Source organism: Rattus norvegicus, chromosome 6 (genome assembly GCF_021556685.1).
Source record: "Rattus norvegicus strain SHRSP/BbbUtx chromosome 6, alternate assembly SHRSP_T2T, whole genome shotgun sequence".
NCBI classification, from domain to species: domain Eukaryota; kingdom Metazoa; phylum Chordata; class Mammalia; order Rodentia; family Muridae; genus Rattus; species Rattus norvegicus.
Window position 1 is genome coordinate 12,363,880 of NC_141539.1, and position 14,471 is coordinate 12,378,350.

The window sequence follows — 14,471 nt, forward strand, 5'->3', positions numbered from 1 at the left end:
TCTGGCTAATACTCTTTTCACTGAAGCATGTTCCTAGCCCAGTGCACATTTTACTGAAGTCAGGTATGGTGCACGATCAGGTAACTCAGCACTTAGCACTCCGGGGCTGGATATGGAGGACTATAAATGTGAGGAGAGCCTGGGCTATGCAGTGAGACTCTGCCTGGAGAACAAAATAAAACATTTCACAATGGTTTCCCTCTCATGTACTAAGCCATCTGTGTATGCACATTTTCAATTAAGCCGAGATATTTTTACCCATTTGTAGGTAAATCCTACTGTGTACATATCATTTGTGAGAATTTAGAACATGTCCCACATTTTAAAACTAACTCCATAAAGTTTTATTTGAAAAAAAAAACCTTATGTTTTTAAAATATCACTTAGAGATTTTTAATACATGCATGGGTGTAGCCTACATTCCTATTACCATATAGAATATCATTATTACTCCTTTATTCTGCCCCCTTTGGTTTGTGTTTCAACTGTTAAGTTCCAATATGAAGGTGCCTGAGTGCCAACATTGGAGCTACCATGTAATATGAGGACTGAGAAAGAGCACAGAAGTCAGGGGGTGACTTAGATGTCCTTGATCCAGTTCCAGGAAGACCAGAGAGGTTGTTGGTGTGACAGTTTAGTTGATTACCAGCTCCTTCTTTAAATCCTGGTGGTTATTGAGGTGTGGTGATGATGGTCTTAATCCCAGCATTGAGAGGCATGTGGTTCTCAAATCCCAGGCCAACAGACATGTCTCAAAAAGAACCTTAACCTAGTCAAACCAAACCAAACCAAAACCAACAATAAAAACAAGTTAAACAACATCCCCCACATTCTGATTAACCAACCAACTGACAGAAAGCCCTGTTGGAGGAACAACCTTTATACTACAGACCTTTAAATCCCTGCCACTTCCGAGGATATGACTGTGTTTCTGCTGTCTTGGGTTTCTGTTTGTCTTGTACAAAGTATCATGTCCTGGACTGGACTCTTTCTGTGTAGCCAGAGATGACCTCGAACTTCTGATCTTTCTTTTCTATCTCCTAAGTATTGAGATTACAGGAGTGTATCACCAAGCCCCATTTATGTGGGGATTGAACCCACGGCTTAAAGCATGCTGGGAAAGCTGTTCAACAACTGAACTACATCCTGGTCCCCCCAAACCCCTACAAAAAATAGGGTCTCACTCTGTGGCTCTGACTCTCACTGGTTTTCCTACCTCAGTCTCTGAAGGGCTGGGACTCAGGTATGAGCTGTCATTCCTCACTCAGCAAATTATTGTTTGCTTTAACTCCTTTGGATTTAATTTGTCTTAAGTTTTTCTTTTAAAAGCAGGCCAAACTGACCTGCTTTTACTGTGCCTTGGGGCTTTGATTCTATTTATCCGATTGTGTAAAGCTTACGTCAGTAAATCGGCAGGGTAATATTACTATATACCTCTTACCCACCTTCTATACAATTGTGAGGTGAGCAATTGCCCTGTGGTGATCTGTGATGGGCATGTAGGAGGCCACTGTAATAATGCCTTGTCAATGTGAAGGGTAAGTGTTCACAGGACTTCTCATTCCTCCTTAGCTAGAGACTGAATACTCAGGGCAAGGCAGTATCTAGTGAACTGGAAGAGATGGCTCAGTGGTTAAGAGTACTGGGTGCTCCTCCAATGGACCTGGATGTGACTCCCAGCACACAGCTCATGGCGATCTGTCACTCACTCCAGTCACAGGAAGTCTGACATGAAGTTAAATTTTACCATATAATATGCTGTGAACATTTTTAGAGTCTCCCAAGAACCTACTGAGATTGAAGGCCTGGGCTCCCAGTATGACCGACCGTATTGGTTATAAGGGAATCTTCAGGGTCTTGTGGGCGGTACTTAGGGGAATGGACACTTGCCTTCCAAAGGGATTGTAGGATCTCAGTCTCTACTTCCTGCTCAAAATGTGATCCTACTGTACACCGTTCAGCATTCACGATGTGCACCATGCAGCCTTCAGCAGGACTCAGCAGGCACTGTGGCCTTGAGTCCCTACAAAGGTGATATATGTTCTTTCTTCCCCTGGCAAATCTATAACTGTACTGAACCTTCATGGGGATAGAAAGCTGGTGAAATGCTTTCTTTCTTTCCTTCCTCTCTTTCTTTCTTTCTTTCTTTCTTTCTTTCTTTCTTTCTTTCTTTCTTTCTTTCTTCAATTTGGTTTTCCGAGAAGGGTCTTTCTGTGTATCCCTGGCTGTCCTGGAACTCACTCTGTAGACCAGGCTGTCCTCAAACTCAGAGACTCACCTGCCTCTGCCTCCTGGGTGCTGGGATTAAAGGTGTGCAGCACCGTCTTAACCATTTTTACCTCTGAAGTGTGGGGTCACGTTCATGCACACTGTTGAGCAGGTTACCACCATCCCTCTCCAGAATTCTTTTCATTTTGCAAAATCGTACACCGATTAAGCAATGGCTCTTCTAAGCCTTCCCTCAGTCCCTGTCAGCCCTTGGTCTTCTCATCTCTATGGCTTCTGTGAACGCATACAAGCCTCTGTTCTAGCTCAGTTTTCTGTTGCTACGATAAAACACCGTGACCAGAAGTAGCTTGGGAGGAAGGGTTTACACAGCTTACAGGCCAGGAGGAAAGGAAGTCAGGGCTGGAACCTGGAGGAGGGACTCAAAGCAGAGGCCATGGAGAGTGCAGTCTCCTGGCTGGCTCCTGTGGCTTGCTCAGCTTGCTTTCCTATATATCCCAGGACCACAGTGGGCTGGGCCTTCCTATATAATTATTAATTAAGAAAAATGTCTCTTAAACAGAGAGACAGAAAAAAAAAAACCCCATGGAATAACACAGGTCTAAATGGGCTATCTCCACTCAATCTCTCCCCTCAGAGCACAGGGAACCTTGCAGCAGAGGATATGGAGGAAGGGGATGAAGGCCACCAGGAAAGCAGGTCCTCTGAGTCCACTGAGCAATCAACTGTGGTGGTTTGAACAGGAATGGCCTCCCCTATAGCCTTATGTGTTTGAATATGCTTGGCCCATGGGAAGCGGCACTATTAGGAGGTGTGGCCTCATTGGAGGAAGTGTGTCACTGTGTGGTGACCAACCTAGCTCAGTCAAAGGTTCTCTAGAGCAGAAGCGAGGATTAAAAAGAAAAAGACAATCAGACAACACCGTCGCACGACCCCAGCCAGTTCTGAGGCTGAGGGGGGTTTATTTTCCCCTCGTCTGCTTTTACACCATTTTATTACATGCAGGTAATAAGGTCAGTTCTAGGTTAAGGTACAAGCGAGGCAACAAACAAGGTCCCGTGATCACTGTTTCTAGGGCTTATCAGGATGACCGAGATACCTGAGCCCACTTCCCTGTCCTGGCCCAAAGTCATCTTCTTGCCCGAAGCCTACTTCCTTGTTCCAGCCTAAAACCAGATTCCTCCCTGAACTTACTTCCTTGTCCTGCCCCAATGTCAAATTCCTGCCAAGCTGCCCAAAACAACTCTCCACAGTGTTGGCAGGCGTTGAGGTCTCCAAGTGTTAAAGCTCCAGCCAGTTCAAAAGGCAGCCCCTCTTGGCTGCCTTCAGATCAAGATGTACAACTTGGCTCTTTCAGTACCAAGGGTGCCTGCCAGGTGCCATGCTTCCCACCATGATATAATGGACTAAATCTGAATCTGTAAGCCAGCACCAATTAGACGTTTTCCTTCAGAAGAGTTGCCTTGGTCACGGTGTCTCTTCATAGCAATGAAAACCCTAACCAAAACATGAACTCACAGAGACTGAAGCAGCAAACGCAGGGCCTCCATGGGTCTGCACCAGGTCTTCTTATGCATTGTGCAGCTTTCAGCTTAGTATTTCTATGGGACTCCGGGGTGTGAGAACGAGCGATCTGTTCTTGTGCCTGCTCTTGGGCTCTTTTCTTCTGTTGAGGAGCCTAGTGCAGGCTCAGTGAGGTGGCTTTTGTTTCATCTTATTAAATTTTACTTAGTCGTGTTTGTTATCTCCTAGATGCCTGTTCTTTTCTAAGGAGAGACAGAAAAGGAGTGGATCTGGAAGGGATATGGAGAGGGACTAGGAGGAGTAGACAGGAGGAGGGGGAGGGGGAGAGACAAGGGAATAGAGGGAGGGAGGTAGGGAGGGACTGAAGGGAGTAGAGGGAGGAGAGGTGGGGAGGGACTTGGGGGAGTAGAAGAAGGGCAACTGTAATCAAGATATGGAGTATAAAAATAATTTATTTTCAATAAAATTTAAAAAATTTTTAAATGTCTCAGACATTCCCACAGGTCAGTCAGGTGGGACAGTTCCTCAATCCCTCCTTCTCAGGTGATGCCAGTTTGTGTCATGTTGACAAACAGTAACCAGCATAGTATTTATAGCTTTTGTGACTGGCTCTCTCTTGGAGACTCATTCGCACATTAGCACGCATCAGAATTTTACCCCTCCATGTCTCCATGCCACACGCTCTGCTCGTTCACTCCCCTCCTGGCAGACACTTGTACTGTTCCCACTTCTTCCCTGCTGCAGAGAATACTGCACGGCAACACCCAAAGGATATAATTCTTCCCCAACCCTCATTCTGTACTTTGGTTTGGTTTTAATAGTAGCTGTCCTAACTGTATTGACTTAGAAAATATACATATCTGCATATGTATGACTCTTTAGTCTTTGGCCTGAGAGGCATCCGGTTGGCTCTGTCATGCTCTGTCATGGTCACGGTACTGAGAACCAAACGTAACCCTACGGGGTTAAAAACAACTCACAGACTCATTCGAGTTAAAAAAAAATGCCAAAGCTTTTACTGAGATTCACAGAATATATACTTCAAGTTCACTGGGTGGAGAATTCCAGGAAGCACAGGCTTACAGGAATTACAGGCTTACACCCTCAGGAACAAAACAAAAAACAGGAACCAATTTAACAGTGTTATGCCCAGGTGTACCACCCAGGGCAAACAGAAAGGTCAGGGCATTCCTTTGTTAGGAACAAAAGGCTTCCGCATGCATCAGCAAGGCTCAGCAGGGGTCAAACACTGGCAGGGTCCAGGAGGGTCCCACAGCAGCCCACAGAACTGGGGTGAGCTGGGGTTTTGTGTTTGATGATTCTCCCCTCTCTTGGTCCCAGGCTGCCTCTACTGCATATCCTCTGCACCCTGGGTGGCCTGATGCTTGGAGGCAAAACACACCTAGGAACCTTGTCTCTGTTCCTGTGGCCCTGCGCCATGCTTCATTAGCCCATGGGTATCTCTGTACTCCTTGTGTGCTCAACTCCTTGTGAGACGGATACCATGGAGTACCCAAAGGAAAGAATTATCATAGTACAGAAAGCCACCTCAGTTACCAAGGAGGCCAGCTCAGAAGATCTGGGTGGTGTCTGGTGACAGTGCTGGAGAACTTGCTCTGACACTGGAATATTTCCTCCACATTGCAGGCAACCCTAAAAGTCCCAGACAACTTCCTTATCATGCAGGCCAATAGAAAGGAAGCTAAAAATTAATCATGTTAATTTTGCAATGAATTGTCCTATACAGAGAGGCCATCTGTTGGGAATTAGTCCTGGTGCTTTGTCTCAATTCAACTCCCAAAAGCCTTGCTTCCAGACCTGAGGGTCCCTGCACCTAGCTGAATTGGTAATGAAGAATATCCATACAGCCAATGGCTGGGCAGGTAGACAGAGGTGGGACTTTTAGGGAGAGAGGGAGAAAAGGAAGGAATCCATGACAGAGAAACAAGGAGAACAGACTTAAAGGCCCGCCCAGGAAAGTGGCCCTAGAAGCCATTCCCCTGATTGTGTCTGGGGTAGCAGAGATGAAATATAGATTTAGCAAATATTAATTCAAAAAGTGGGGAGGTTTAAAAGTGTCCACCCACTGGATGTAGATCTCTCCTGAGAGACACAGCCAGAATACGGCAAATACATAGGCGAATGCCAGCAGCAAACCACTGAAATGAGAACAGGACCCCTGTGGAAGGAATCTTAGAAAGGACTGAAAGAGCTTGAAGGGGCTCGAGACCCCATATGTACAACAATGCCAAGCAACCAGAGCTTCCACCCTGGACTCTGACCTCATAGGTAGCAATGAATATCCTAGTAAGAGCACCAGTGGAAGGGGAAGCCCTTGGTCTTGCCAAGACTGAACCCCCAATGAATGTGATTGTTTGGGGGGGTGGTAATGGGGGGAGGGTGGGGAGGGGAACACCCATACAGAAGGGGAGGGAGAGGGGTTAGGGGGGATGTTGGCCTTGAAACAGGAAGGGGAATAACAATCGAAATGTAAATAAGAAATACTCAAGTTAAAGTTGGAAAAAAAAGTGTCCAGCCATTGAACAAGTCAAGGCATATCAAAATTAGCTGGCACATTTGAGTATGTGTGTGTGTGTGTGTGTGTGTGTGTGTGTGTGTGTGTGTGTGTGTGTTTCATTCATGAATTCAGAGCTCTTGGGTGGGTGCAGTGCATGTGTGACCCTAATTCACTGTTTCAGCCATCAATTCCACTGTACCTGTTTTCTCAACCGTAGAATGAAACTCTCAGTCTCAAGGTTTTTATAAGCTTCCTTGTGGGTTCTCTTTCAGTTTGAGAAGTGCGTGTGTGTCTTTTTCATCTCCGGATATGTTCACCCCATGAGGTTTTGTGTAGACTGGTGTTTAAATCAGTTGGCGTTTCCTAATATAACTTAGGTCACTCAGGGTTGTGCTGGCCAGATTTCAAGGAACAGTAATCTGTCAAGTGAATAATTCCCATGTGGTCAAGTCGGTAGGGTCCAATCAGTCTTCATCAGCCTGAGGGTGGAAACAGTTCCAGCTCCCTCTGCCCTGAATGGCGACCTCATTAATACAAAGTAAATCTCTGGGAGCTCAGATATGTGTTGTTGTTTGTCTGAGGCCAGAAACTGAGACATGCGCGCGTCTATATATCCTGTTCAGTCAAATGCTCTTACCCACCCGTGCAGCTCTCTGGGAATTACATGTGAAAAAGCCTCTTGATTCGATGTAAATTTAAAACACTGCTCCCCAAACAAACAGGTGAAGCTCAGCTGCTGGTGCATCCCATGATTCTCTCCAGCAGTCCTCGTCTGAAATGGCCACGACTGAAAGGTGCAGAACTCGTGACTTCATTGGGCAGTCACGAGTGCCCTGGGTGTCTCCCTGGGTCTCCCCACTTGTTGAGAATCATTTTGGGGTGCTGGATGTGGTGAGGGGTCTGGGCTTGCCCAGTGTCTTTGAGACATACTTTATGCCAGCTGGCAGTATTTAGAGACAAGAGTTAGCCCATCTCCCACCGTATGTGTTTTCAGGTTTCTGTTGTTTGTAGTTTGGTCTGTTCTCAGTCACTCTTTCTTTTTTAAAGGGACCAAACCTCTTGTTGTGCTAGCCTGATTTTTGCCCCATGCTTTACTCTGGCCTTTAAAGTCTATAAGCTTGGGTTCTAATTGCCATTAGGTTGGACGCCATTTTTAAAAATTGGGTCCTGGCTTTACCTCCCAGTCCCATGCTCCTAGAAATAAGACAGACTCAATATATATTTATGAACACCTTGGCTATACAGCTTGGCTCTTCTCTAACTAATTATAACTTAAGAGAGCCCATTTATTTTAATCTGTTTCTGCCACCTGGCTAGTTACCTGTGCTCAAGTACTATGCATGCATCTCCTCACATCATCCCTGGCGGATCTGCTAGGCTCTATCCCAGAATTCTCTCTGCCTCCTGGACGTCACACCTCCCATTTCTTGCTGAAGCCCTAATTTACAGGTGATGCGTCCATACAACTTACAAGAAAACAATCTATCTACAGTTGTTTGTTTTTTGAGACAGGTTCTTACATGTAGCTCTGATTGGTCTGGAACTTGCAACGTAGACCAGGATGCACTTGACTTGCAGTGATCTCTTGCCTCTCCCTCCTACCTTCATCTCTGCTGACAGAGACAATGTGAAAATTAGTTTGTTTGGAACCCCATTTTGTCTTTGTTGCTATAAAAAGGAACATTTTTCTATCAGTTCCCGAGAGTCTGATCTGCTCACTCCAGCTGCTACTCTACCACACGTCCACAAGCCACCCTGTCCCGGCTGTCTCCCTTTTAGCTGCCCTCTCCTTGCGGTCCCCTATGTGGTAGTTAGCCCACCTGGTGTGCACGCACGCGCGCGCGCGCGCACACACACACACACACACACACACTCACACACACACGCACGCACGCACACACACGCGCGCACACGCACACACGCGCGCACACACACGCGCGCGCAAACGCGCACACACACGCGCACGCACACACACACGCGCGCACGCACACGCACACACGCACGCACACACACGCGCGCACGCGCACACACACACACCAGAACCAGATCTGTACACTCCAACTGCCTCTCAGCCATTTCTTTCACACACTGTCCTCTTTAGTCCGGTAAATCAAAGTTCCAGAAACTTGTAATTTAGCAATTAGATTTGTATGTTAAATACAGTCACACAATAAATTCACTGCCAGTTGAAGAAAGATATAAACCGCCCACCTAGACAAGATAAAATCGATCTCGTTCACCTACATCTGAACCATCCTCTTCCATAGACTCCATCTTGATCTCCCTCCTCCCTCCTTGCTTGACTCCCCACCCCCTTCCTTCTCATCCAATGAGAGGCTTTGCCTTATGCTCGACCTATCTTGCAGCATAATGACATCATCCTACATTTCTTATTTCTTTCTTTCATTTCATTCTTAGTGTGTGCGCGCACACACACCTGTATACGTCTGTGTATGACTTTATCACACTCCTGTGGCCTGAGAATACTTTCCAGCAATACTCAAACACTCATTCTGTGTTCTGAACAAGCTTTCAGAGCAAAGTTAAGGGCCTCCAAGATGGCTCAGAGGGAAAAGGGGCTTGTTGCCAAGCCTGACAGCTTGAGTTAGTTTCCTAGGACCTACAGGATGGAAGGAGAAAACGGATTCACTCACCTTGTCCTCTGACTTCCATGTGCAGGCTGTGGCACATATACATATGCATATACACATGTGTGAATGCACACTCACACATACACACAAAAACAAATGTAAAAAATGAACAAAGTTAAAAATGCAGATCCTGGTTTAAAGTGAGAGTATATCTCTCCATGTGAAAGAGTCTCATTATTGTAAGAATGTGGGCTTTAACTCACAGTGATCCCCACGCACAGGGGTTACAGGCATGAACTACATTGACTTTGAAAACACCATGTAGCCCAGGTTAACCCTGAGTCCACTATCCTCCTGCTTCTACCTCCCATATGCTTGCTGATGTGTACTTCCTTCCTTTTATTTTATTGACATGGAGTCTCATGTACCACAGGTTAGCCTCCAACTCACTGTGTAGTGGAAGCCAGTCATGAACTCCCAATCAGATGCAGGTGCCTAGGAGACTGGAGGCATCAGACTCTGCAACTGGACTTTGAGGTGGTTGTGGGCCACCCAACATGGTCCTGGGGGCGGCAAACACTTCCTGCCCCCTGTTCGAAGCCCTCATTTCTCCAGCACTTATGGTTGATTATATCAATTGAGATCATTTACAGAGAGCTAAGCATCTGCCTCTTTTAGGAAGAGACTTAGGTGCTCAAAGAACTATGAGACTGATGGGCATGGGGGAGGCTGAGCTTTGTAATAGCAAGGCAGACTGAACTCTCCGGTCAACAGAGCCCAGCCTCAGGAAGGCGGGAAACCAGCTCCCTCCTTCCCCCAACCAAGCGTGCACTCACTTTTTAAAAGGCAGGTTAGTACTTGAGTGGTTCTGTGAGGGAAGCCTCTGGAACATTGTAACGTTAGGATGATGTTGCAGAAAACTCAGTGTCCTCAGCCACAGTGGAGAACACCAGCCTTGCCTCTTTTGCTGTCTGAACCTCGCCTAAGGCATACACTGGGCGTGGTGGTGCACACTTTCATCCCAGCACTGGGCAGCAGAGGCAGCAGCATCTGAGACCCAGGCCAGCCTGGCCTATAGACTTTCAAGACAGCCAGGCCTACAGAGTAAGAAACTGTCTCAAAAACACTAAGTACATAGATTGATAGACAGACAGACAGACAGACAGACAGACAGACAGACAGATGAATAAATAAATAAATTACGGTCAGCACGTCGTGACACACAGCAGAGATGTAATGGTGACATGTAACACACTGGCCAAGCCTGGCCCAGTGCTCTCTCTTCTGCTATGATTTTTTTAATTGTGTTAAAATGCACATGAAAGAACGCATATGAGATTACATTGTCTTTTGGGAAAATTGATCTTAGATTTAGTTAGTTTCATGTACGTGAATGTTTTGCCTGCCTGTGCACCACTTGCGTGCCTGGTGCCTGAGGAGGCCAGAGTAGGTATTTGATTCCCCGGAACAGGAGTTACAGACAGTTAAGACCAGTCATGTGGGTGCTGGGAATCAAACCTGACTCCTCCAGAGAGCAGCCAATGCTCTCCACAGCTACCATCACCACAGCCCCACGTTTTACTTCCTTACCTACGGTAAGCGTGCAGTGAGGTGACAGTTGTTACTCAGCCAGCATCTCCCACCACCTTCAGAATCTTTTTCATCTGAAAAACACTGTTCTTTGAGGTTGGACTGTGCCTTCCCAGTCTCCAGCCCCCGGCAGCCACCCGCTTGTCTCTAAGGAGCCTCTTAGGCTCTTGGCAGAGGTGTAATTTGTCAACTTATGACAGACTTATTTCAATTATCATAATGTCCTCAAGGTCCCTGCCTTTTATAGCATTTTAGAATTTTCTTTTCTGCAGGAGGGATACTGTTCTTTTGAATGGTCATGCTACATCCCATGCTTTCCCTATCTATCGTGAAGAGCACAGATTCAAAGACAAGTAAGTAAAGATCTCTGACGTTTCACTTCCAGCTCTTTAGGGCAAACACCCCAAGCAGAGCTGTTAGATCATATAGTAATTTTGTGCTAATCTTCTGAGGGAGCCTCCATATTTTCCCACAGCAGCAGAACCGTCTTACATTTCCACCAAGACTGCATAAGGCTCAGACTTTCCACTTCCTCTCCAATGCTTTTCTCCTTCCCTTCGATAGTGTGTGTGATTGACACAGCTTTACAGGTTCGACTCAGTTCCCTACTTATTGCTCAGTATATAGTCTACACACACACACACACACACACACACACACACACACACAGAGAGAGAGAGGGGGGGGGGGGGACTGATCGATCTCTGGGAGCCAGCTCTGTTTCCCCCCGTGGAAGCAGGTCTGTCCTGCTGTCCCTGCTGTACTGTGCCTCCTGCTGGTCTGAAAGCTTCTGATGACTCTCCTGTCTGCCAGTTCCATCCAGTGGCATGCTGGGAAAGACCATACCCAGCATTCAGCCTCTCGCACAGGCTCCAGAGGAAGTCATCAAACTGTCATGACTGGTACTTTTGTGAGGTCTGATCTGAACCCCTTTATTCCAACATGCTGGGGTGGACTCCCTTTCAGAGAGACAACCCTGAGCGGACTCTAACAAGGAGTTATATGCCTTGCAAACAACTGGGGGCAGAATTCAAACAATTGGGGCAGAATTTGCACACTGGTAACTAGGCAGGGTACCATAGGTGGGGCGAAGTGACCTCCAAACTGATTCGTGGTCAGTGGACCATTCCAGGGCTTTCTGAGAGGGAAACCAGTTCTCTTCCCACTACCTGCTGATCCGAATGTAGACGTTTCAGCTCCTTCTCAAGCACCATGCCTACCTGCATGCTGCCATGTTTCCTGCCATGATGGTAATGGACTGAACCTCTGAACTGTAAGCCAGCCCTAATTAAGTGTTTTTGAGTTGACATGATCATGCTATATCTTCACCTAGATAAAATAAGATACGAGGCTTCACCTGTACACAGGCGTGTTCCTAGATGAACTGTCCAAAGCAGAGTTACTCAGCGACTGGGCAGACTGCTTGTTATCATTAATACAAAGTATGGATTTGGGGAACTGAGTCAGGGGGCCAGGATTTCAGTCTGTCTTGGCATTCAAAGTCAACAGAACCATGTGGGAGGAAATTTGTTTTCGCTTTATACCGTGTGGGTCCAGAGGACCAAACTTGGGACACCAAGGCCTAGAGCCACCATCTCGAGGGCTCTTGTCTTCTTTAAAAAGTGAATCCAGGCCACGGCCGCCTGGTCCGCCCAGCAGTGGCCCAGTCATAGTTCGTGTTTCTGCATCATGTCGGTGGCCTCCTGAGGGCGCTGTGCAGCGATTCCTAAGTGTCACCAGCACTTCCGCGGTGACAGTGAAGAACAAGAAAAGCTGCTGAAGAAAGCTGTGCGTCGTACGTTGGAAATCTTTCCTTTTTATACAACTGAAGAACAGACTTATAAACTCCAGCAAAAGTGGTGATATAAAGAAGCTCGTCATGGGTCTGGATAGGATGGAGGAAACAGCCCGTGGACTCTGTGGAATACTACTCAAGAGCAGATGCAGAGACCACAATTATGTACACGAACGGAACTCGTCCAGGCGACCGGATCATGCGCGCAGGCTAGGATGCAGGCTTAAAGGAGGTCAGGCAGCATAGACATGGGCAGTCTGGGGGTCAGGTTCGGGATGAGTCTCGGAGGACTACGATGCTGGAAGAGGCGGCTTTGGAAAACTGGCACAAAAACAACACAGCTCACGGTTTGTCAGCACAGTTGATGATGTCGGAGAACATTACCCAAGGTCTCATCAGTGTCAGAGATGTACTTGAAGTCACTTCTGGTTTTCCTCTGAAATATTAAAAGACAGAATCCAAAGAATGCCTTTAATTCTAGTCTTACTAGGATGATTTTCTGTTATTAGGTCAAAAACTGTATACCTGGGCGACAGACACAATCTGCTGATTAAACTGTCAACTGGATACCACACATTTAGGGAGACTGAACAAAATGTCAGAATTGGCTTTACCAGTAGGTTGGTTGGTCACCTTCATGGGGGCTGAGGTGATTTTCTAAAGTTTTCATGTTTATCAGTGAGGTCTTGCTACAGTCTTTATAGCTTTGCTCTAAACTAGGAACAGGCGTTTGTGGACTGGATTTGCTTTTTATATTTCAGTATAGTTGACACACCAGTCAGCCTTAAATGGTCCTGTGGATGCCACGTGCTTCTAGCTTTATGCACCTGGATACTATCAGGACTTGAGGAGTGTTTGCTCAAATGTTTCCCCGAAAGCTTAAAACAGAACAAAAACAAGGACTCTGTTACCCAGAGAGCTTCTGATAGCCTAAGTAAGTCAGTAGGGAATGGAGTGAAATTTCAAACACTGCCTTGATATGGAAGCTAAGACTGGAACCACTAAATTATTTCTTCCCATTTTCAAAAGGACCTTAGAATAGAGTGGGCTTTAGAGAAGGGCTTCACCAAGGCCTGTAATCCCAGCTACGGGGGAAGCTGAAGTAAGAGGATCAAAAGTTCAAGGCCAGCCTGGGGACCTCGTGAGTCTACCTCAAAACAGAAACATAAAGGGGCTAGGGAAGGTTCTGGGCACAGTGGTTAGGGGCTTCCTTATTACATGAGTTCTTTTTTTTTTTTTTTTTTCGGAGCTGGGGACCGAACACAGGGCCTTGCGCTTCCTAGGCAAGCGCTCTACCACTGAGCTAAATCCCCAACCCCAATTACATGAGTGCTCCTGGCTTTAGTCCTTGGGTTTTACAATAAAAGAGTCTGAAAATTAGGAAAGCATTTAACAACAGAAAGCCTCCTCTAGGAATGTCTGTAATAACTGATACACTGAAAGGAAAATTATACAGATTTAAGGTTTAAAAATATGAAATTAAAAGAGTAAGTTTCAAAATTCACAGACTCAGGCCTAAACATTGTCAAAAGCAGGTCCAGGCAGCCCCTCCCTGCCGCTAGGACTAACAGACCATAAAGATAAAGAAAAGGAATGCAGGAACCAGCCCGAGTTATCAGGACTGACCCAAACCATCTGGCAGAAGGGCACCTCCCCCAGCTTACTCAGAGTCACACCTTAACCAGATGTCCTTCAAACCCTGATACGCCCCTAGCTCCTAAAATCCTGTACGCTCCAGTCAATACGTACTCTCCTGCTGTGCTGTAATCTCACTGCCATGTTTAAATGAGCCAATTACTTATAGCCGCGCCAGAAATTAGCCAATTGTGTGTAACTGCACCAAACCCCTATATAAACCCCTGACTTTTGAGCTTCGGGGTCGACACCTCTGTCTCCTGCGCGGGATACGTGTCGACCCGGAGATCCCTGTAATAGATCTTCATATAAACCTCACCTTTGCTTATTACATCCAAAATGGTCTCTCTGTGTCTGGGGTCCGCGATTTCCCGTGACTTTAGAAAGGGTAAGGGTCTCTCTTTGGGGATCTTTCAACACATATTTTAGTCTTTTTTTCTCTGAAATTGTGCTTACTGAGGTCCATGTCTTAATAGTAAGCTAGAGGTCAGTTTCAACGGGAGTCTATAGATTTTTATTAATTTTCTTTGTTTTATTATATATGAGTAACTTTTGACACAAGAGAAGTAAATCTTTTCATGTTACTTTGTTA

The 14,471-nt window shown here is 46.2% G+C and overlaps 1 pseudogene; it reads left to right on the forward strand.

Annotated features, from left to right (window-relative positions):
• Positions 1–11,112: 11,112 nt before the first annotated feature.
• Positions 11,113–12,882, forward strand: LOC148005031 (nuclear cap-binding protein subunit 2 pseudogene; annotated as a pseudogene).
• Positions 12,883–14,471: the final 1,589 nt, after the last annotated feature.